Source organism: Pseudophryne corroboree, chromosome 7 (genome assembly GCF_028390025.1).
Source record: "Pseudophryne corroboree isolate aPseCor3 chromosome 7, aPseCor3.hap2, whole genome shotgun sequence".
NCBI lineage: Eukaryota > Metazoa > Chordata > Amphibia > Anura > Myobatrachidae > Pseudophryne > Pseudophryne corroboree.
Window position 1 is genome coordinate 507,058,286 of NC_086450.1, and position 25,493 is coordinate 507,083,778.

Sequence of the window (25,493 nt, forward strand, 5' to 3'; positions counted from 1 at the left end):
CTCACTAGTGATTTATATAACAGGAGTATAATACTCTCGTCCCTAGCATCAATACCCTGTTTTATGCATGCTAATATCTTATTAGCCTTCTTTGCTGCAGTCCTACTTTGGGTACTACTGCTTAGCTTGCTATCTATGAGGACACCTAAGTCCTTTTCCAGTACAGAATCCCCTAATTTTACCCAATTTAGTAGGTAGGTGTAATTTTTGTTCTTGTTACCACAGTGCATTACCTTACACTTGTCTGTGTCGAAGCGCATTCTCCATTTGGCTGCCCATGCTTCTAATTTAACTAAGTCGTTCTGAAGAGACTCGGCATCCTCCTCTGTATTTATAGCCTTACACAATTTGGTATCATCTGCAAAAATTGACACCATGCTCTCTAGACCTTCTGTTAGGTCGTTAATGAAAATATTGAACAATAGCGGTCCTAATACTGAGCCTTGCGGCACACCACTTAGCACTTCAGTCCAAGTTGAAAAAGATCCATTAACCACAACACGCTGCTTCCTATTATCTAACCAGTTTTTGACCCAAGTGCATATTGTGCTTCCAAGCCCTGATTCTTGTAGCTTGTATATAAGTCTCATGTGTGGTACAGTATCGAACGCTTTGGCAAAGTCTAAAAAGATTACATCCACGTCTTTACCCTGATCTAGGTTTGCGCTTACTGTTTCATAAAAGCCAAGTAAGTTGGTTTGACAGGATCTGTCCTTCATAAACCCATGTTGATTCCTTTTAATGACCTTATTGGTTTCAAGGAACTTCTGAATACTATCTCTTAGAATACCTTCCAATACTTTCCCCACTATAGATGTAAGACTAACTGGTCTATAATTACCTGGTTCAGCTTTACTTCCCTTTTTGAATATAGGCACTACTTCCGCTATACGCCAGTCTTTGGGAACCATACCTGATATAACTGAATCCTCAAAGATCAAAGATAGCGATTTTGCCAGTTCAGAGTGAAGCTCCATTAGAACCCTTGGATGAATACCATCGGGCCCTGGTGATTTATTAATCTTTAACATGTCAACATGTGCAATTTGGAACATGTCGACACTGCTATAAAGTTGACATGTTGGCACCTAACCCTAACATGTCTTTTGTCAACATTTTAACTATGTGGACATGTCATCTGTCGATAAATTGCATCGTGTCGACATTTGGACATGTTAGATGTCATTTTAGCCCTGTCGACGACACAAAGTTTAAAATTCTTTTGCCAATTCTATGACTGTCCCATAAATGTTGCCATCCTGGCACATACAGCGTGATAACACCCTCACTTATCTGACTACATGAGATAACGCCCCTTCACACCCCAATCTACCTCTACAGTCATATGTGTGGATGAGGTCAGAATACGTGCGTGCGCTCATTTTCTGAGCATGCACCATGCAAAATCGCACTAGATACTGTACATTTTATGGAAATGGGAGCCCGGACTCGCTCACATTCTGATCCTGTACTGAGCCTGGCTTCTAAGAGCTGATCCTGGAATGTCTCCATTTATAGACTGTGGAACCAGGAGTGTAGGAATTCCTGGCACAGATCTGTTACTTAGCAGAACACTGTGCTCCGGTGAAAGTGAAAGTAACTGAGTTATTAATATACAGATCAGCTGTCACATGATTTCAGACTCCATGTCCCCGGCTGCAATCACTGTATAACTGTCATTTTACTCATTGACAACAAACTATGACGAAAGAGGCGCTGAGATTTCATCCCTGAGTCCTTGAACTAAAAAAAGAAAAAATGAGGAAGAAGAGGAATTTGGGACGAGCTGCGCAGGAAATGTTCCATACGGGACTGTTATGTCTGTTTATTCTGCATCAAACCAGTATGTTTCAGTTTAATATCTTTGGTTTGTCGTGTGAAACTTATCACAATCAAGAGAGCATGCTAAAACTGTGACAGGTCATGCTGGGATGTGTAGTACGACAGCAGCTGGAGGGCTGCTTATTGCCCATGGCCCACCCTTGTGAGACAGCTAGTCTCAGTAATGCAGAATGCACTAATACAGGAAATACCAAATAACACTATAATAACAATCCCCACAAACCAAACTCAGACCTCTGTCTTCCCTAGTCTGCTGTAAAGTCACGCCCTCTTTTTTTTTTTTTTTTTTGGGGGGGGGGGGGGGGTGGGGGGGTTGACAATGAGAATTTCTGCAGTAGGGATGGATAACGGCCAGGGGCAAATGTAGGGGAGGTTTCCGTATACACACACACACACATATATATATATATATATATATATGTGTATATATATATGTGTATATATATATATATATATATAAAAAATAAAAATCTATCTATCATATATATATATATATATATATACTGTGTGTGTGTGTGTATATATATATATATATACATAGTGTGTGTGTGTGTGTGTGTGTGTGTGTGTGTGTGTGTGTGTGTGTGTGTGTGTGTGTGTACAGATGTAGCCATGTTCATCTTTGCCATCCTGCATGGCGTGCCGTGATTCATTAATTCAGTGGGGACGGGGCCTATTTGTAATGGTGGGCAGGGCTATGATCGCGAGCCACGATCAGAAAAAAAATGGTCCATCAGGGGGTTTCTGGGTACTCATAAACCCCCCCTGCGTGTGCTACTGTCCACGATGGTGTGAAACCACCTGTAAGGTAACTATCAATGGTTTCACCCACCGATGGTCACCCCTGTTTTAGTGTGCATTGAGCTGCAGGCCAATCAGAGGCTGAGGGTGGGGCTTTGTGGGTGTCAGAAGCAGAGCTAGAATACGTGTCCCGACACCTTGGAGGAAGAAAAAAAAAATTGATAGCTCTGTATCATCGATGGTGGGAAACCATCTGGTTCTCCCCCATTGATGGTAAAAATAGTTTCCATTGGTCATAGAACATCGATAATTTGAAATCATCGATGGTCAATGGCCATCCCTATTCTGCAGTTAATCTCCCACATTTGCCAACATAACCAGGAGAAAATAGATTACACCCCTGTCTGGCAAATCTACGCCACAATCCAACCAAACCTCACCCATTGTGGGGCAACTTTTGGTGGGTAGACTGTCCAGAAAAAATTGGTATTCTTGGTAATGCCTGTCCTCCTCCAGCTTTTCATTCTCCTGCAATGAAGTGACGATTGTGTACATCTCTGGCAGGTAAAGCCCTCGGGCAGGTGGCATTTTCCACTCACACAGCAAGAATCGGGTCCGATGTGCTGATCCCCTGCAGGTTTGATGTACACACTGTGCTCCCTGATGACAGAACTTTCCCAATACTTTGGTACTTTCAAGGAAAGGAACTGTTACGTTACAATGGAACCTTGCAAACATCTGATCCCAGGGTCTCCTTACACACGGACAGAGTGAGAGCCGGATTCGCTGACCTGTGGTTATCTCAGGTGTCTATACCTGATGGGGGACTGTACAAGTGCTCAGTGACTTACACCTCGGAGAGAAGAGAGCAGGAGATCAGACTGGATATACAAGGTATGAGCCAGCCCCGGTACTGACACGTCATATACTGTAGTGCAGCTTTTATTCAGTATGTTTTCCTGTGCAGAAATGGCGGATCCTGAGTCTTGCGCTGTTGTTAGCGCTCTAGCGTCTGTTGCCGAAGTCACTTCTGCGGCTATGTGCTAATGCTAGTAATAGTCTTTCCCCTGGTGTACAGCTGTGCGTCTGACTGTGCGAGGACTGGGATGCACACTGTCAGCGACCTTAGGGTACGTCTGACTACGGAATCCTATGTGAGTGATTCTGCGTCTCTGTACGCAACCACTATCGGTGACGCCTATAAGACGGACCATCTCCGCTTAGCAACCTGTCACTGCCCAGGAACGCCCAATATATTTTGTAAACATCACTGAGACTGGGTGTCTCCCATGCAACTGCGCATTTGTGAGGACAGACTAATGTCGCATGCGCAGTGTAGCTTAGATGCGCGCACAGGAAATTAATCGCTCCAACATCAGAGGTCCCCTCGCCCCGACTCAGAATCAGCCCCATAGCATTATCCTGCTAGACAATCACAATCTGAAATAACTAAGTGAGTGTTCGCTATAAACTCCTATTCCCTAATTCTCAAAAGAAGTATGATGTGAGGATATTATAGCAAGTCTGTTGTCCGTGCCTCGTGCCTCACTCATGTATGTCACTTCAGCCAGCCAGCAAAATAGGCCAAGCAGCAAACCTATTGGAACTGGGACATTAAGGTCAGTGGGCTGAATCAATGCAGTGACAGCATGACCGGTATAAAGCGGTGCTCATAGCCCGCTATTCACTTTTATTGTGTGGGACCAATGTGATTCCACCAGTGGTGCAAGTAGACATTTTTTCTTAGTGGTACGGATAGTGAAAATGGGCGTGGTTATGTGTTTGCCAGGGGGTGTGGTCACATGGGACTAGGGGAGTCGCTACATGACAATAGGGGCATGGCCACATTATGCCACACACTGTGATGCCCCTTACACATTATGCCAAACACCATAATGCCCATTACACATTATGCCACTCCGTAATGCTTATTACACGTTATTCAACACATCGTAACGCCCATTACACATTATGCCAGACACCGTAACACCCATTACACATTATGCCACACACATAATGCCTATTACACATTATGCCACGCACTGTAATGCCACTGACAACATTTTATGTCCCACACAGAAAAATGCCCATTATAAATGATGCCCCAGCAGTGGGCTGGTGGTACTGCGTACCACCACATTTCTTATTGGTACTCCATACCCCCCCCCCCCCCCCCCGTACCACCCTACTTTCAGCACTGGATACCACCATTCCATCCTGGCTCCCTCCTGTTTCATCATACTTACCCCTCCCCTCCAGATCCCGGTCCTCTCTGACCCCCATCCCACTCTGGCCCATGTATTCACATTACACCTAATGCGCACGGTGTCTGCGGTGAGAGTTGTGGTGCACGTTGTCCACATTAGGTGTGATGATTTAGGGCAACACGGATGGTGTAATGGTTAGCATTACTGCCTCACAGCACTGAGGTCATGGGTTCGATTCCCACCAAGGCCTTAACTATGTGGAGTTTGTATATGCTCCCCGTGCTTCCGTGGGTTTCATCCGGGTACTCCGGTTTCCTTTCACAATCCAAAAATATACCGGTAGGTTAGTTGGCCCCTTGTGTTCTGCATCTCATTCAGTCTCCAAGTACAGTAGCTGATCGTCATCAATGCAAGAAGAGTGGAAGGTACCCAGATAATATATCTTATAATCTGTTCCAGCTCCTCCACAGATCCTGATCACTAATAATGTGGTTGTTACAAACAAAGAGAGTGTCCTGCGCAGCGCCATCACTGGGTTCTACCCGGTGGACATTGACATTAAATGGCTCAGGGATGGAGAGAAGCTGAGTGGGGTCACCGTGGAGAAACCTCAGAGTGACCCCGGATGGGACGTACAGTGTGAACAGCTCAGTAACGATTACACCCACTGAGGAGGACAGAGAGCGGATCTTCTCCTGCAGAGTTCAACACCAGTCCCTGCAGGAACCCCTCGAGAAGAAGCTCCGTCTGGTATATGGAGGTAAAAGTACTACAGTATTAATGTCCCTCTATACATGACAATACACTTCTATACTTATCCACCTCCTGGAGTGAATGTTAAATAGATAACGTTATCTGCCCCAGTACACATATGTTTTTTTTGTCACATTGCCTTATTACATACAGTAGATATAAAGCAGGCGATCCCGTCACTTGGACGGGACCGTCAAATGCTCCCGGTCATAAGAGCATACTTCTTAATATATGCCATCTGTCCCCAATAATAAGGATTTCTTATCGCCACAAATCAAAGGATGGCGTTCAGTAGCGCACCCAGGGGGGGTTTCTGAGCACCCAGAAACCCCCCTCCACACAAAATTTTTTTTTTTTTTTTTTTTTTTTAGCTGCATGAGTATTATTAATGGCTGTCTAGCGTCCTCTGCAGCCTGCTGTCTTCCTGGTGGCACTTGTAAGTGCAATTAAAGTTTACTTTATATTAATTATAGTACATATATATCCATATGCATACAGTATATACACATGTATATACATACATACATATAAACACACACACATGATAGATAGATATATATATATATATGCATGTTTAATATGCTATGTATATGTGTATATGTATGTGTGTGTGTATATATATATATATATATATATATATATATGTATATATAAATATATATATATATATATATATATGTGTGTGTGTGTGTGTGTGTGTGTGTAGATATATGTATATGTATATATATATATATATATACACACACACACACACACGCACACACACACACACTAGTTTTACGGACCCAGCATATACTGGGTCACCTAAGTCCCCACCCCCGTGATTGGCTCCGCTCAGTTCTGGAAACCCCCCTCCATGCAATTCCTGCGTTTGCCACTGGCGTTAGTGATTTTTCGTACAATTTGAAAGATGAAAGATATCTTTAGAATTGGCACCTTTTTTACATATTTTATTATTGGGGCATCATTTCCGGGTGTGTGGGCAGGGAAGTTGTAAATACCAAATTGCTTTCTAACAAATATTTAAAATGCCCGCTCTAATATATATTGTAAACGCCCGCACCTTTTATCACCATATCCCCTGAATGTGCGCTATACATAGCAAAACACTGCATCCCATAAGAGAAAACAATACACCCACACATTATCTGAGTTCCAAAGCTCATTGATGCATATATTTGTTATTACAAGGATATGGATTCAATATATTACAATGTACAGCATACATATAGTTATATGGTTACAACTCATACAGTAAGCAGTTAATACATACAGTTACATACAGGCCAGCGATACAATTACAATATTTTTCTCATATAAATTTGTTCCTCCATATCACTCTCTCTCTCTCTCTCTCTCTGTAAAATCCTGCAGGAATTGGGCAGATCGCATCTCCATCATTGTCTGGGGAAAAAACAGCAACTACCTCCTGTGTGATCAGCAATGTGTTATCTAGTTTTGGGGGAGGGAACTTTCTCATTTATGATGAGTCACTAGTCTGTTCATATGCTAAACAGGTTTAGCCTTGAAGACATCAAAAGGGGCTGGCCTGAGCTTCCTGTCCACTACCTGTTTCTGTAAATGTCTATTGTTCTAATAAGAGTGATTTTAGCTTTCATACATTGAATCATAACTATTTGTTGCAGTGTCCTACAACTTAATAACAAGTAACAAATTAATCTACACATTAATCTGCTTGCTTTAATACCAAATATGACAGGTGTATCTGGCTTCGTTCCTATAATGCACATACATGACATTACTCCTTTATATCATTTTAAATCATTATGATGTCTGGTGCTTGATATTATTATAATTATGTACTGTATGAAATAAGTGTCGAATCCATCTCTGTGGCATGTCCGTGTAAATGCGTGTGTTACCATATATTGCTGTGCTTGCTGCGCGTATTTGCAAGTATAGCGACTTATATGTGTGTAGAGTTTGTATGTTCTTTCTATGTAATATGTTTGACTTCAACAGTCCACCCTTTGGCAGTAAACAATAACTAATCTAACACTTAACTCTTTGCGCTATTAAATATGGTATGGCTGATGTTCAAATAACCAATCTGCAAATTTTCTTATAATTCATGAGTTTTAATACACATAAAAAACTAGACCGGTCTAAGATATCTTAACAATATAAGAACAATAATATAATCAGTATTATCAAAATACTATTAAAAATGACTCAAGGAGGTGGAACCAAGCTGATCTGTGCAAAGTTCTCAAACGGACAAGTTAGTAACTATATTTCAGTCCGCATAATACACTTGTTATAATGCGCAACAATTTGCTTCTAGAACCCATGTAGAAATGTAAGTTCCTTAGATGTTTTTTATGTAAAAGCAATGTTCCATATTTTATTGCCCATCAGCAAAGACAGAATAATGGCATGAAGATAAGCTCCTAAACGGAGCCTTACATGTGGTTTCCGTCAGTGTTGTGTAATGCAAAGTGGAGCCACAATGGTGAGTACAGACGGTTTCGGGGGATCCAGCGCCTGACGCCCGTTGATGGCGAGGATGTCCAGCCACGGGGAACAATGAGACCGTACCGTTCCAGTGCTGCTTGCAAGCACCCAGGTCCCGGTCTCTCTCCTCTCAATGGGTGTCGAATTCTTGGATAAAGCTTCCTAATAACATAAACCTTCGGAGTTCGGGGAGAGCCACTCATAAACCTTTCTTCCACATATATTAATGAGCTCTTTATCTGCAATGTGTGAAAAGCCATTGTCTGATTGTTCCTGATTACCTCCGAACTCCATAACTACTAGACCTTTATAAGGAAATCACTCCTTCCTCCAGAACCAGTTCCAGTCCCACACTCGACTCCTCATAAAAAAAACCTCACAAAAATAGAATGTCCTGAAAAAAAATTTCAGCGAGAAAGAGGGAAAAGAGAAATAGAACAAAACAACTCTTGTTCATAACAAATCAATTACAATGACTGGTCTTTCTGCAATCCTTTAGTACGCTCAGGTAGTGTTCAACAGTGCCGCCTCTCAGTCTTCACGGAACAGAGTCTCTGGTGATATTTTTGCGATCTCACACCATTTACGAGTTCCTTCCGGACTACCGACATTCCTGCAATAGGAATTGTGGACCCAAGTCTCTCTCTCGGCTACTTTCACTGGGATAGTGCTGTCGACAAAACTTGGTATGGTCATTCCCACCTATTAGGCAAACTGAGTGTGATAACAATCACACAGTCTCTTGGTTCACAATCAAGACAGTATTTGGCATACCAGCAATCAACAGTTTCAAGTTCTTTTGTCAAGTTCTCAAATGCTGGCTCATCTCGATAAAGTACTGTACTGTCACCTCATTGGTGTATTTCTGATCATTGTGTGGATCAATCATGACATGAAGTTGTCTTCCAAAAACAACAAAAAAAAGACACAAATACCATAACAAATTTCGAAGAGGGTGATTGGTTAAGTGAAGATCTGGGAGTGGTTCCGATGCTACATAATACTAGTGGCAGTATCTATGATCACAATAGTACAATTTCAAGCATTACTCCTACTTCTAGGGGTACCATTATCTACACACAAATTTCTGCTCAATTTTTTCTTTGCGGTAAACACAGCAACATCTGTGGCGGCAGGAAATGCCTCTACCCAGTTTGAGAAAACATCAGTGCACACCAATACATAAATATAATTCCTAAAGGGTGTTAACTGTACGAAGCCATTGTGTGTTTGCAATGTAGAGTACCATGAGCATAACTCAAAAAAAATTAAATAAACCTCTCTAGAGGAGAGAAAGAAGAAGAAAATGAAAAAAGAAAATGTCAGGCCTGCCATTCATCAACAGGCATATCAGTGTCTTTACAAAATTTCCCTTCACCAGTATTCTCATCCTTCCTCCACCCTTTGTGCATGACAAGGCACACTGCAGTAATACTGGTGTTATCGTGCTGGTGAGATATACTGGGTTTGGGAAGAACACTGAAGGACCTAGGCATGTGGAGTTTGAACTGTACTTGGGTCCATGTATTGTACCACTCTGTGTGAACGCAAAAGATGAAGAGGAAACTGCAGAGAAACAGAATAGAGGTTGGTGACAGATGAGTTTGTAGAGGTGGAGAAGATTTTATAAAAATTTGACAACTGGATTGGGCACTACGGGGAAGTAATTCTCTACTTGGTCTATACCCCTAAAAAAAATTCTATGTGTCATATCTCTACTGGGACTATCCCAGCCATCAATCCAGTGTCCTGTCCATCCTAAGTTCATAGGGAACCCGGTATCTGTGAGATAATTTCCTCTACCTGTGATGGACATGCATCTAGAACAGTGATATGTAACATTAGTCTTTTAGGGGTGTCTAGTATATCTTGTACTTCCTGAGCGGGAGCACAGTATATGTATATCATATCTAACAAAATTAAGTTAATCAGGGGCCATTTCTGCTAAGAAAAAGAAGCAAAAGTTTAGAGGCCCCATCTTAACCCCAGCAAGTTTTGTGAAAGGGTAATGTTGCATTTATTTTGTTCTTCCCATTAGCCGAATCTGTGTTTTCTATATGGCTTATGATTCCTTACTATATGTCCCTTGGTCCCATCTATGTGTTTAATAATGAGGCTTGTGTTTTCTGTCTAGGTGGTCTATATTGACTATGTGTCCTACTACTCCTACAATCTCTGGCAAAATGCCCTTCCTTCCTACAAGTGTAACATATTATTGACCATTAGGGATCTGGGGTTTGTACTGATAGGTCTTTCCTGTATGTGCCTGTATACTTACCATCCTCAACCTCTCCTCCTGTTGTTCTCTGCGCCTAGCACTATTCTTGTGATGTTCAATAGCACACTCTCTAAGATTAGCTACTGTGACCCCTTTCCAATTTTGCAAAGAAGTCTGCACCCTGACACTCAATGCCTTATTGAGCTCGTCAATTAGCACAGAGACAGCCACCTCCCATTTGCCGAATTAGTGTTTACCAGTGGTCTTATCCAGATGGAGAGTTTTCTATTACTGCAAAAGACAAAAATAAACAGTTTAGTTTAACAAGCTTCTAGATCATGCAAAGCATTAATTCAATCCTTCTTATCCCGTATTAAGGGTCTGTACATGGTCCAACAAACATTTCTGAGGTCATCTTGATTAGGGACATTACTAGGAATTAATACTTCTTATATGGTAACTGAAAGATATACCCAGGGCTTACCTTGTCTCTGTCCGCTTTCCTGCTGTCAAATACTAATGTGCGGATAGGTTTTTCTCCATTTCTGACGCTACTTTCTTGATTTTTTTATTTTATTTTTGGGTTTTGCTATATATGTACACGAATGATACCATACTTACCTGTTCCACTGGTCTCAGCCACTTCCCCCACAGGCTACTGCTCTTCTTTTACCGGTTGGATACTCCTCTGGGTGCATGAGTAATGGCTGAAGACAACCTTCTCCTCCTAAATAAAACTTCCAAATTCATTAGTACATATATAGGTTACAGTCATAGTTTTCATATTTTTATTATTTTCTATAGTTTGTATGCTGGCCAGATCTGCTTCCACATCTACATATGGAGGTGTACTTGCATTCTCTTTTTTTTCCTACTTGTTTATTGTTGCTACAAGTTCAAACAGTTCTTATATTTCCATTCTTGTCTTATATGACTTTTGTTAGACCTACCACCTGCAATACCTTAGGATCAAACTCACCAACCCCTCTTGCTGCCACAGGTTTAAACAATTTGTATGTCTGACCCTTTGTTTTCTGGATTTTATCAGACATAACCCTATCCTTAAGTTCTGCAATACCTCTGGTTCAAAACTGCCCACCTTAGGGAATGGTACCCTATCTTTGTCAGTCATACATACCCATTCGTCACAATAAACTTCAGCGTGTGGACCATATTTTCCACACATAATAAACCTCGCTGACCCCTTGGGCCGCGGCTCTTCAACCTGAACCCTGGCTACCAAACGTCCCTTAGTTGAGCAACTGGCTCCCATAATTGTGGGCCTTTACCCACAAACACCAAAATACTCAATATAAGGCGGCGGTGAAAGTTCTCCCGCCCACGTTGGCCGGTACTACCATACACTGTCAATAGCGAAGGGGATGTACCCAACTTAGGGCCCCTAATTGACCTATATTTACTGGAAGTTTTTAGGAGTAACTTACCCTTTCCAGTAAAATATCTGTAGTTGGAGATTTTCCTGAGAGAGACCAGCGAAAACTCCCTGTACAATTTTTATACACAAATCACACTTGCGTATGCTCTACACAGCGCTAATGATACCGCAAATTTATGCAAAAGCTCGTAAAGGGGTATCAAGTTGCGCTATATATTGCACCCACAAACACGGAGTCCAATCGCACAGCGTATAGGTACTTGTTACCTATCTGCCGTACGACCACTGGAATCGAATCACAAGCTGCGAAACCTCAGCCGGAGCGTATAAAAAAACTATATGGGTCACAAAGTTCACAATTCCGTACCATGCTCCTGTGTATGTCTCCTCATGACTTACGTATTCCAAATCCTATACTAACGTGAGTCAGCCGCCTCACGCCACCAAGCCTCCACTCACTTGGTGTACCGAATGACGGGATCTCGAATTCCAGGGTTCAAATCCACTCACTTCACTTTAGCTCACTCAAATACACTTTGTTTTTCTGTACAGAAAATTTCCACTCATTCTGATTGGCAGCTTTACCCCCAGAGGCAATACAGTTTAAACAAAAGTTTTATACTAATCTGCTTTAGAAACCGGGTAGTTTTGTGCTATTGTAGCATGGCTACGTACTATCCTACCTTTTAACTAAATGACACTATTGTGTAATTTGTACTTAGCGCCTGCACTCTTACGCACTTTGCGTAAACACGCGACCGTGCGTGTCTTTTATGCTGCATGCGCAGTCCTGTACTTTGTCAGAGACACATGTACAAAACCGTGCGTCCACAATAAAACAAATCCCACAGCTCTATAAATGTGAACAATACTAATTAATATTGCCCACTAGACACAACTTGTTCTGTATAAACTTTTATGCAGACCTGCGTTTGTCTTTACACTTACTTCCTTAAAATACTGTTATTTTAGTTTTAACTATATAGCAACAAATGTATCCGATTTCACCCTGATTTAAATGAATGCAATAATCTATAATTTAAATGATATGATTTAGATTGGATAGCTATCTTGCAGAACATACACTGATATAAATATACACATAATTATAATAATATATATATGTACCATTCACTGGTCTCCTATGAGACACCTTACCTCTTATTTGCATATCAAAGCTATGTGCTTTTCACTACAAAAAAAAAAAAGCAGTTACACAGGTTAATTTGCATTTCAATGGCTATCCTCCCTAGTAAGCAGATTCTACAAGTCTTGGAAGGAAAAAGAAAAAAAACCCTTTCTTTCCTTTTTCTATTTGTGTGCAATTTCTTACACCAAGCCAATCATTTATCTCACCATTTACTCTCACTAGACCCAAATGAAACTATTTGTAATTGACTATGGCATGGGTTAAATAAATGCATTGGTAACTCATAAATGGGGCTTGATGTGACAAAGGAAACTGATTGTTCTCAGCAGACTGAAAATCAGCTATTTAGAAAATGACCTTCCTAAAATGGCCACTGCTCCTCCCCCTTCCACATCCATGAGGTTTACACAAGATGGTGGACAGGCCATGTGGTTAGTCTAAAATGGAGGACAGACCATGCAGCTTCCTTTGTCACAAAGAAATCACACATTATACAAGCACCAGAAGTTATTTTAGGCCTGAGTTTAAAAAAAAAAACTATATCAAGGCTATGCAGCAACTTTTAAATGTACTTTTAAATCTACTTAACAGATAGACAATCCAATCTGAATCAAACATAATATGACTTATTTGAACCTTGTTTTGCAACAATAAAAATACATTTTAGCATCTTAAATATTATGAGAAACACATTGTCCCTTGAAATTTCATATCATTGGCTTACTGATAACACAACAATACACACGGATATGATTTTCTCAGCGTCAGGATGCATCCATCAGAAGCTGATCGACCACAGCGTCACGTTTGTAATGTACAGTGCATCATTAAGACCATGATATCGCGGACGAGCCCTCATCTGTAAATACCAAATTGCTTTCTAACAAATAATAAGATTTTACTTACCGATAAATCTATTTCTCGTAGTCCGTAGTGGATGCTGGGACTCCGTCAGGACCATGGGGATATAGCGGCTCCGCAGGAGACAGGGCACAATAATAAAAGCTTTAGGATCAGGTGGTGTGCACTGGCTCCTCCCCCTATGACCCTCCTCCAAGCCTCAGTTAGGATACTGTGCCCGGACGAGCGTGCATAATAAGGAAGGATATTGAATCCCGGGTAAGACTTATACCAGCCACACCAATCACACCGTACAACCTGTGATCTGAACCCAGTTAACAGTATGATAACAACGAAGGAGCCTCTGAAAAGATGGCTCACAACAAGAATAACCCGATTTTTGTAACAATAACTATATACAAGTATTGCAGACAATCCGCACTTGGGATGGGCGCCCAGCATCCACTACGGACTACGAGAAATAGATTTATCGGTAAGTAAAATCTTATTTTCTCTGACGTCCTAGTGGATGCTGGGACTCTATCAGGACCATGGGGATTATACCAAAGCTCCCAAACGGGCGGGAGAGTGCGGATGACTCTGCAGCACCGCATGAGAGAACTCCATGTCCTCCTCAGCCAGGGTATCAAATTTGTAGAATTTTAGCAAACGTGTTTGCCCCTGACCAAGTAACTGCTCGGCAAAGTTGTAAAGCCGAGACCCCTCGGGCAGCCGCCCAAGATGAGCCCACTTCCTTGTGGAATGGGCTTTTACAGATTTTGGCTGTGGCAGGCCTGCCACAGAATGTGTAAGCTGAATTGTATTACAAATCCAGCGAGCAATCGTCTGCTTAGAAGCAGGAACACCCATCTTGTTGGGTGCATACAGGCTAAACAGCGAGTCAGAGTTTCTGACTCCAGCCGTCCTGGAAACATATATTTTTAGGGCCCTGACAACGTCAAGTAACTTGGAGTCCTCCAAGTCCCTAGTAGCCGCAGGTACCACAATAGGTTGGTTCATGTGAAAAACAGAAAACACCTTAAGGAGAAATTGAGGACGAGTCCTCAATTCTGCCCTGTCAGAATGAAAATTTAAGTAAGGGCTTTTATATGATAAAACCGCCAATTCTGACACACGCCTGGCTGAAGCCAGGGCTAATAGCATCGTCACCTTCCATGTGAGATATTTTAAGTCCACAGTGGTGAGTGGTTCAAACCAATGTGACTTTAGGAAGCTCAAAACAACATTGAGATCCCAAGGTGCCACTGGGGCACAAAAGGAGGCTATGCAGTACCCCTTTTTACAAAACGTCTGAACTTCAGGCACTAAATCCAGTTCTTTTCTGGAAGAAATTCGACAGAGCCGAAATTTGAACCTTAATGGACCCTAATTTTAGGCCCATAGACAGTCCTGTTTGCAGGAAATGCAGGAAACGACCCAGTTGGAGTTCCTCTGTAGGGGCCTTCTTGGCCTCACACCACGCAACATAGTTTCGCCAAATGCGGTGAAAATGTTTTTCGGTTACATCCTTCCTGGCTTCGACCAGGGTAGGGATGACTTCATCTGGAATGCCCTTTTCCTTCAGGATCCGGCGTTCAACCGCCATGCCGTCAAACGCAGCCGCGGTAAGTCTTGGAACAGACAAGGCCCCTGCTGGAGCAGGTCCTTTCCTAGAGGTAGAGGCCACGGGTCCTCCGTGAGCATCTCTTGAAGTTCCGGGTACCAAGTCCCTCTTGGCCAATCCAGAGCCACGAGTATCGTTCTTACTCCTCTCCTTCTTATGATTCTCAGTACTTTTGGTATGAGAGGCATAGGAGGGAACACATACACTGATTGGTACACCCACGGTGTTACCAGAGCGTCCACCGCTATTGCCTGAGGGTCCCTTGACCTGGCGCAATATCTGTCTAATTTTTTTTTTTTTTTTTTTTAAATGTAATTTTTATTCTTGAGATCATAGTCAGCAAACAGAAACCAACAAATGGCAATTATAGCGTAATACAGTGCAGGTATAACCTAACAGTTGGTACAAACGTAGAAAATCAGGGAAAGATGATCCATTTTTGACCCTGAGAGTGGGTATAATGAGACATATAGAATAGCAGTCGGCTAGAAATCAAACCGACTAATACTGAGAAATAGTATAAGATAAGATATGAAAAGAGAAATAGAGGGAGAAGAGAAAGAGGAAGATATAGACAGGTAGAGTATAGTAGATTGAGGTCCCCGGGAGGGTTCCATCAGGTATAACATGGGATATTAGTTGAAAGGTGAAGGGGCGTGTTGTGTAGTCAGCCAAGGGCCCCATATTTTATCAAATGACTTGGAGGAGCAATTAATGATACCAGTCATATAGTCCATACGATAAACGTACCATATGCGGGTAATTATAGATTGCATGGAAGGTGGGGTGGGGTTTTTCCAATCCGCGGCCAGTTGACATGTCATTGCCGAAGCTATATGCCGCAGTAGTTTATTTTGGTGGCTTGATAGCGTTGGCAAATTTAGGGGGAGAAGAATGTATTTAGGGTCATTGGGGATGGGAATCTGTAACATATTGGTAATGAGGTCAATCACTTCTCTCCAAACATTTACAATTTTAGGGCACGACCACCATATATGTAGGAAGGAGCCCTCTGCACCACATCCTCTCCAGCATCTATCCGACGTATCCGGGTACATTTTGCTTAGACGAGATGGTACATAGTACCATCTATATAATAATTTGTAAACGTTTTCTTTGATTCGGACACAAATGGAGCTAGATGCGGCGTTACCCCAGACCTCGGTCCATTCCTCATTATCTAAGGCCGAGCCCAGATCCAGTTCCCATGCTCTCTCGTGTGGGTCACGCTGAGAGGGTGATTCTCCGTCAAGGGCGGCATATAAGAGGGATGTCAAACCTTTGGTTGAGTGACGTCTGAAACACACCGCCTCGAACGTGGTCAGAGGTCTGCTAGAGAGGGTGTGGCCCATTGTGGAGTGAAAGTGCCGAAGTTGTAGATATTGGTAAAAATATTTGGACGGGATATCAATATCTTCCTGGATCTGGGAAAACTGAGGAAAACTAGTGTCTTTGGTGATATCATTTAAATATAAAATACCTCTATCTTGCCAAGGGGCAAATAGTGATTTGTGTGTACCAGGGGTAAATGCTGGGTTGTGTAATACAGGGATGATGGGGGAGGGGGTCGGGGCCAAGTTGTATTTTTTATTGGCATAGTCCCAAATCGTCAGTGAGCGAGATACCAAAGGGTGAGAGGCCACGTTTTTAGGGCGGCGGGGTCTCGGGAGCCAAAGAAGAGAAGAGAGGGTAGAAAGACCCAATTCAGCTGCTTCCATAGATACCCAGACCCTCTGTGACTCTGGGTTACACCATTGCACACAGTGTGAGAGCTGCGCTGCTAGGTAGTATCTTCTAAAATCTGGGATGCCCAAACCGCCACTGCATGAGGGGCGCTGTAATAGTTTCAGTCTGACTCGGGGACGTTTATTCGCCCATATAAATTGTGATGTGTGAAACTGTAGGAATTTGAAGGTAGATGGGGGGATAAATATCGGGAGAGTTTGGAATAGGTATAGTATCCGAGGGAGCACGTTCATCTTCACTGAATTCACTCTACCTATCCAAGAGATTAAAAGGCCGGACCAAGAGGACAAATCCGATTTGATGCGGTCTAAAAGTCTAGGGAAATTAGCCTGATATAGTTGGTGGTGGCTATGTGTTAGGAAAATGCCTAAATATTTAATCTTTTGTTTGTGCCACTGAAATGGGAAGGATTTTTCTAAAGAGAGTTTAACCGGGCCAGGAATATAAAAATTCAATACTTCGGTTTTACTCGCGTTGATTTTGTAGCCTGAGTGCTTAGAGTAGAGGTCAATTTCAGAGAGAAGTGGCTGCAGCGATTGAGTCGGGGATCCTAGGGATAAGAGGACATCGTCCGCGTACAATGCAATTTTATGCTCAGACTGGTCTATCCGCACTCCAGTAATATCTGTATTAGTTCGGATCCTTGCCGCCAGTGGTTCCATGACCAGGGCAAATAATAGGGGGGAGAGCGGGCATCCCTGTCTGGTGCCATTAGCGATTCCGAAAACGGCGGAGGTGAGGCGGTTGACAGAGACTGTGGCAGTAGGGGATCTATAGAGCGCAGAGACACCTTCCAGAAATTTGCCAGAAGAGCCCATCTTTCGGAGTACCGAGAAGGTGAAGGACCAAGATATCCTGTCAAATGCCTTCTCGGCATCCAGTGCTAGTAACAGTGAGGGTAATTTTTGTTTATGGATAGAACATATCAGATTTATAGCTCTCCTGGTATTATCGGAGGCTTGTCGGCCAGGAATAAAGCCCACTTGGTCTGGGTGTATCAATTGTGTAAGTAGGGGGGCTAGTCGATTGGCCAAGATTTTTGCGTAAATCTTAAGATCAACATTTAGTAATGATATTGGGCGATAATTGGAACATTGTGTGGGATCTCTCTCCGGTTTCGGGATCACGATAATGTCAGCATGCACAGTTGCCGGCGCAAACGATGCCCCCTCTAAAACTTTATTAAAGAGCGAGGTGAGATAAGGGGCCAGTTCTGCGTGGAAAGTTTTGTAATACTGGGCGGTGAAGCCATCTGGGCCAGGTGCGGCTGATGAACGCATGGATTTGATGGCGGCAACTGTCTCTTCCAACGAGATAGGCTCGTTAAGAAGAGAGATCTGTCTCTCTGTCAGACGTGGCAGGGGGGTGTTTAATAGGTATGAGCATATACCCTCTGGACCATCAGAGGAGAGAGGGGGGGCAGGAAGGTTATATAGGGAGCTATAAAACTCCCGAAATTCTTCTACCATCTGTCTTGGGTCATAGGTGGGTATATTCAGTGTATTGGAGTGAAGTTTTTCTATCATTCCCGTAGCACGCTTGCTTCTCAATTTGTTGGCCAAGAGACTGTCAATTTTATCCGCTTTGTCATAACATTTCTGACGGAGCTTCTGCAATATAGCAGCTGCGCGTCGCGATAAAAGGGCGTTTAACTGACCTCTGAGGCTATCAATCTGGGAGCGTAGGGAGTCGCTTGGGGTGATTTTGTGTTGAGTTAAGAGCGCAGAGATTTTTGATTCTAGTGCAGAGATTTCTTGTGCTGCTTTCTTACGTATTGCAGAAGCCTTGGACATGAAGTGACCACGGATAGTGGCTTTGTGCGCTTCCCAGACTAGACTGGGAGAGACTTCTGGGGAGGCGTTTTCCTTGAAAAAAAATTCCAAGGTTGATTTGGTGTCTAGAAGAGTGGAAGAATGTGTAAGAAGGGTGTCATCTAGCCGCCATTTACGTGTTTTGTTAGGGGTTCTATAGATTTCTATGAGGATGTAGACCCCCGCATGGTCTGTCCATGAACAAGGGGTGATACCTGCGTCAGAAATCATTGTCGTGAGTGATTGAGACACTTGGATCATGTCGATCCGAGAGTAATGTTGGTGAGGTGCAGAGAAGTGAGTATAATCCCTAGCAGTGGAGTGTTTAAGACGCCAGGTATCTCTCAGATTAAGCTGTGCCAGGGAGGAAATCAAAGTGAGAGAGGCCTCCGTCGGGGTTGCTTCCTTCTTATTCTTTGGAGGGTTAGATTTATCTAAGAGGGGATCAATCACGGTATTAAAATCCCCACCTAAAATGATGTGGCCCTGCGCTACTCTGTTAAGGCGCTGAAAGAGTGTGCGGAAAAAGCGTGATTGGTCTTGGTTCGGGGCATATACAGACACAAGTGTTAGAGTTTCTGTGCGAAGCGTGCCAATTACCATAATATACCTGCCTGCGGGGTCAGCTATTGTTGCGGTATGTACAAATGGGATACTACGGTGAATCAGTATAGCCACCCCCCGTTTTTTACAGTCGGCAGAAGCAAAAAAGGTTTGTGAGAACTGCTTACCTTGGAGTCGAGAGTGTGTGCCAGTGAGGTGGGTCTCCTGAAGGAAGACTATGTCAGCCTTTTCCCTTCTGCAGGCGGATAACATCACTGTACGCTTCTTGGGAGAATTAAGCCCGTTAACATTTACAGAGAACAACTTAAGTGCCATGTGATACCAGAGAATGGAAGAGAATCAGCAGATACCCATCCCGGGGAGGAAGAAAGAAGGAAAGAGAAAAGGGACAGCAGGAAACAAGGAGTAGAGATGTAGAGGAAGAGAGAGTTATAGAAAACCCATACGGGAAAGAACCCTGAAACATAGGGTCCCAATCGAGGACCGCTATACAAATAATAAACATTATATACTTAATCACAGATAAAGGGAGCACGGGGGTAGTGGGAGCAGAAAACCAGGTCCCTCTGGACCGCAACAGTTATATCGGCAACAGCCGAAAATTCAGCTATATAACTCGGAACACACACAAAAGATGAAGAAAAACGTACTGTGTTGTAGTAAAAAAAAAAAAAAAAAGGGGGGAGGGGGGGGACTAAAAAAGGGGAGGGGTACGGGGGTAGATGGGGGAGGCAATGGGGGAGAAATAATAAGACTAGGGAATATCGGGGTAAGCAAAGCCAGCTCCGCACAATATCATAGGGCTAGGCTCAACATATAGCTTATATCAAAGCCCGATTAACCATGTAATAACCAATAACAGTTGAGTGAAAAAGGTAAGATGGGGGCTATGGCCCCCACCTGCCAACAAAGAACATTTGAGGAGGAGACATATCTCTAAAGTAATGAGAACTATCTTGTTGTAATCAAGAGAGTCTACTAGGATCAGGTAGGGTCAGTAGTGCCATTGCGATGACGGGTCACCCTTGTCCAATCAGGCGGTGGGATCCGAGGGTGTCGTGGATCTGAGAGAGAGGCAGTCTCGCTATCAGGTGGCGGTACAGGGAGGAGGTCCAGCTTAGCCAACAAATCCTGACCCTGAGCTAAGGTTTTAACGGAGTGGGTGGAGTTGTTCACCGTAATCTGCAGCATAAAGGGGAATCCCCATCTGTATCGTATTTGATGTTGCCGTAAAATCCTAGTAACGGGCTGGAGATCACGGCGTTTCTGAATAGTAGACGGGGCTAGATCCTGGAAGACCTGCAGTTGCATGTCCCGGAAGTCAATCACTGGGGAGTCTCGAACAGACATTAGGATCCGTTCCTTTGAGCGAAAATAGTGTAGACGCACTATGACATCTCTGGGCGGTTGTGAGGGAGCTGGTTTCGCTCGGAGCGCTCTGTGTGCCCTGTCGCATAGACAGTCGCTATCAGAAAGGTCAGGCAATACGTGTTGAAAAAAATCTTTCAGAAAGGACGGTAGGGTCGAGCTGAGAATCGATTCCGCTATATTGCGGATACGTAAATTATTTCGACGGGAACGATTCTCCTGATCTTCTTGCCGTTCTTTGAGTTCCTCCATCTCATCGTGGAGTCTAGAAAGTTCAGAGTCTAGGCGTTGCTGAGAGCGGCATAGGTCGTCCGTCTTGGATTCGAGTGCGTCCGTGCGGTTGCCAAGAGCCGTAAGGTCAGATTTGAAATCGGCAATAGCTGTAGAGAGTTCTTGCTTAAAGGCAGATTGGACCCCCTCAAGTAAGCTTGTCATGACTGCTTGGATCTGTGGATCTATACCCGTCTCTGATGAGCAGGGGGAGGGAGGAGAGTCCGTGAGCAATGCAGGAGTGGATGGGCCTTTGGCTTTTGTCCCAAAAAAATTTGTGGGGGCCTGCGAATTTTTTTTATTTTTTTGCGCCATTGTGGACTGGTGGGATAGGCGAGTAGATAAAAATGAGAAAACAAAAACTAAAAAGAAGGGAGACACAGACGTTGCTTAGTGGATGTAGGTTAGGTAGAAAGGTGTGTTAGGTATTAAAAGAATTGTCACGGTCCAGATAGGACAAATTGCAGTATTAGGTCATTGTCCCGGGTGATGTGCGAGGGACAGTAGCCGCACCGAAATGTCGGTATCCAGAGGCTTGATTCCCTGCGGGCTGGGGCAGACGTGGATCACACTGTATCAGGGGGGGAGAGACAGCAGCTGGTGGCTCGGAGTTTGCAACTCTAATGCAGCTGACCCTCAGTGTGCGGTACCAGCGACGGTGGTTATTATCACTTGGTTTCGGGGTACCCTTCAGTGCAGGTCAGGCAGGACAGGGCTCATGCAGCGGCAGGGTGATTCCCCTCTAACAACTGACCAGCGGAAAGGGGATAATGGCTGCTGCAACACAGGGAGCAGGGAGGCCTTCTGGGAATGTTGCTGCAGCTTAGAGCCCGGCCAGAGCTGCAGGAGGGATGGTGAGGGGGCGCGGGGACCAGTGTATACTGTCCGGGTCCCAAACAGCCGCCACTCGTGTCTCCTGGAGGTCCGCGATGGGGAGCCTCCAAACTCCAGGTCCCGGTCTCTGGAGGATGTGCAGGCCGCGGGCCGCCGGAGGATGCCGCGGACGGTGCTACCCGTGGATTGCGGTCGGCGGGTCTCTGGGGGGATCACACGGAGGTGTGGAGGCAGCAGGGAGGGCCGCGGTAGGTGGAGGAGACGTTACCCAGTCGTCAGGAGCTTCCGCTGGGCCGCGCTTCTAGGGCTCGTCTCCAACTTTAGTCCCCGGCTTCCGGAGGTGCAGCAGGCCGCAGTCTCGGGACGCTTCAGAAGTGGTGCACGGCACAGCAGGTACCCTCAGCCGTGTGCAGACCCAGGGGTGGCAGGGAAAGCCAGAGGGTATAACAGGGGTGGGGCTGAGTACCTTTAGCTGTGGGTCCCTTCACAGATTGAGGCCCCGGCTTCTGAGGGGATGGTAGGCCGCAGTTTATATAAGTGTGTAACACTGTCTTCTGCTCCTCAGGTCACCCCTATCGATGCAGGGGGTCTCTAACATGCTGGAGAGTGTACCCCAGATCACCAGGGAGCAGGTTAAATGGTGTAGATATATTCCCCAGGCAGGAGCTCCAGCTAAATACATCTATTCGGGTCTGCTATCAGGCCACACCCCTCTGTCTAATTTTTTATTCAGGCGGGACGCCATCATGTCCACCTTTGGTTTTTCCCAACGGTTTACAATCAGGTGGAAGACTTCTGGGTGAAGTCCCCACTCTCCCGGGTGAAGGTCGTGTCTGCTGAGGAAGTCTGCTTCCCAGTTTTCCACTCCCGGAATGAACACTGCTGAGAGTGTTATCACATGATTTTCCGCCCAGCGAAGAATCCTTGCAGTTTCTGCCCTCCTGCTTCTCGTGCCGCCCTGTCTGTTTACGTGGGCGACTGCCGTGATGTTGTCCCAATGGATCAATACCGGCTGACCTTGAAGCAGAGGTCTTGCTAAGCTTAGAGCATTGTAAATTGCCCTTAGCTCCAGTATATTTATGTGGAGAGAAGTCTCCAGACTTGATCACACTCCCTGGAAATTTTTTCCTTGTGTGACTGTTCCCCAGCCTCTCAGGCTGGCATCCGTGGTCACCAGGACCCAGTCCTGAATGCCGAATCTGCGGCCCTTTCATAGATGAGCACTCTGCAGCCACCGCAGAAGAAACACCCTTGTCCTTGGAGACAGGGTTATCCGCTGATGCATCTGAAGATGCGATCCGGACCATTTTTGCAGCAGATCCCACCGAAAGGTTCTTGCGTGAAATCTACCGAATGGGATCGCTTTGTAAGAAACCACCATTTTTTGTTTTAGGAGGTTCCTGACTAGCTCGGATAACTCCCTGGCTTTCTTCTCCGGGAGAAACATCCTTTTCTGGACTGTGTCCAGAATCATCCCTAGGAACAGCAGACGTGTCGTCGGAAAAAGCTGCGATTTTGGAATATTTAGAATCCACTCGTGCTGTCGTAGAACTACTTGAGATAGTGCTACTCCGACCTCCAACTGTTCTCTGGACCTTGCCCTTATCAGGAAATCGTCCATATTTCTTTTAAAAAGAATCATCATTTCGGCCATTACCTTGGTAAAGACCCGGGGTGCCTTGGACAATCCAAACGGCAGCGTCTGAACTGATATTGACAGTTCTGTACCACGAACCTGAGGTACCCTTGGTGAGAAGGGCAAATTTGGACATGTAGGTAAGCCTCCCTGATATCCAGCGACACCATATCGTCCCCCTCTTCCTGGTTCGCTATCACTACTCTGAGTGACTCCATCTTGATTTGAACCCCTGTATGTAAGTGTTCAAATATTTTAGATCTCACCGAGCCATCTGGCTTCAGTTCCACAATATAGTGTGGAAATAATACCCCTTCCCTTGTTGTAGGAGGGGTACTTTGATTATCACCTGCTGGGAATACAGCCTGTGAATTGTTTCCAATACTGCCTCCCTGTCGGAGGGAGACGTTGGTAAAGCAGACTTCAGAAACTTGTGAGGGGGAGACGTCTCGAATTTCCAATGTACACCTGGGATACTACGTGTAGGATCCAGGAGTCCACTTGCGAGTGAGCCCACTGCGTGCTGAAACTCTTGAGATGACCCCCCACCGCACCTGAGTCCGCTTGTACGGCCCCAGCGTCATGCTGCGGACTTTGCAGAAGCTGTGGAGGGCTTCTGTTCCTGGGAATGGGCTGCCTGCTGCAGTCTTCTTCCCTTTCCTCTACCCCTGGGCAGATATGACTGGGCTTTTGCTCGCCTGCCCTTATGGGGACAAAAGGACTGAGACTGAAAAGACTGTGTCCTTTTCAGATGTGATTTGGGGTAACAAAAGGTGGATTTTTCAGCTGTTGCCATGGCCACCAGGTCCGATGGACCGCCCCTTTATACGGCAATACTTCCATGTGCCGTCTGGAATCTGCATCACCTGACCACTGTCGTGTCTCGTCTGGCAGATATGGACATCACACTTACTCTTGATGCCAAAATGCAAATATCCCTCTGCGTATCTCGCATATATAGAAAGAAATGCATCCTTTAAATGCTCTATAGTCAATAAAATACTGTCCCTGTCAAGGGTATCAATATTTTCAGTCAGGGAATCCGACCAAGCCCCCCCAGCGCTGCACATCCAGGCTGAGGCGATTGCTGGTCGCAGTATAACACCAGTATGTGTATATATACGTTTAAGGATATTTTTCAGCCTCCTATCAGCTGGCTCCTTGAGGGCGGCCGTATCTGGAGACGGTAACGCCACTTGTTTTGATAAGCGTGTGAGCGCCTTATCCACCCTAAGGTGTGTTTCCCAACTCGCCCTAACTTCTGGCGGGAAAAGGTATACCGCCAATAATTTTCTATCGGAGGAAACCCACGTATCATCACACACTTCATTTATTTTATCTGATTCAGGAAAAACTACAGGTAGTTTCTTCACACCCTACATAATACCCTTATTTGTGGTACTTGTAGTATCAGAAATATGTAACACCTCCTTCATTGCCCTTAACATGTAACGTGTGGCCCTAAAGGAAAATACGTTTGTTTCTTCACCGCCGACACTGGAGTCAGTGTCCGTGTCTGTGTCGACCAACTGAGGTAAATGGGCGTTTTTACAAGCCCCTGACGGTGTCTGAGACGCCTGGACAGGTACTAATTTGTTTGCCGGCCGTCTCATGTCGTCAACCGACCTTGCAGCGTGTTGACATTATCACGTAATTCCTAAATAAGCCATCCATTCCGGTGTCGACTCCCTAGAGAGTGACATCACCAATACAGGCAATTGCTCCGCCTCCTCACCAACATCGTCCTCCTACATGTCGACACACACGTACCGACACACAGCACACACACAGGGAATGCTCTGATAGAGGACAGGACCCCACTAGCCCTTTGGGGAGACAGAGGGAGAGTTTGCCAGCACACACCAAAAACGCTATAATTATACAGGGACAACCCCTTATACAAGTGTTTTCCCTTATAGCATTTTCACATATGTAATTATATCGCCAAATAAGTGCCCCCCCTCTCTGTTTTAACCCTGTTTCTGTAGTGCAGTGCAGGGGAGAGCCTGGGAGCCTTC

General features: G+C 44.5%; 1 pseudogene; it reads left to right on the forward strand.

Moving 5' to 3' along the window:
* The first annotated feature begins 1,669 nt into the window (after positions 1 to 1,669).
* LOC134944451 (uncharacterized) overlaps positions 1,670 to 25,493 on the forward strand; it is a 65,691-nt pseudogene continuing 41,867 nt past the window's right edge.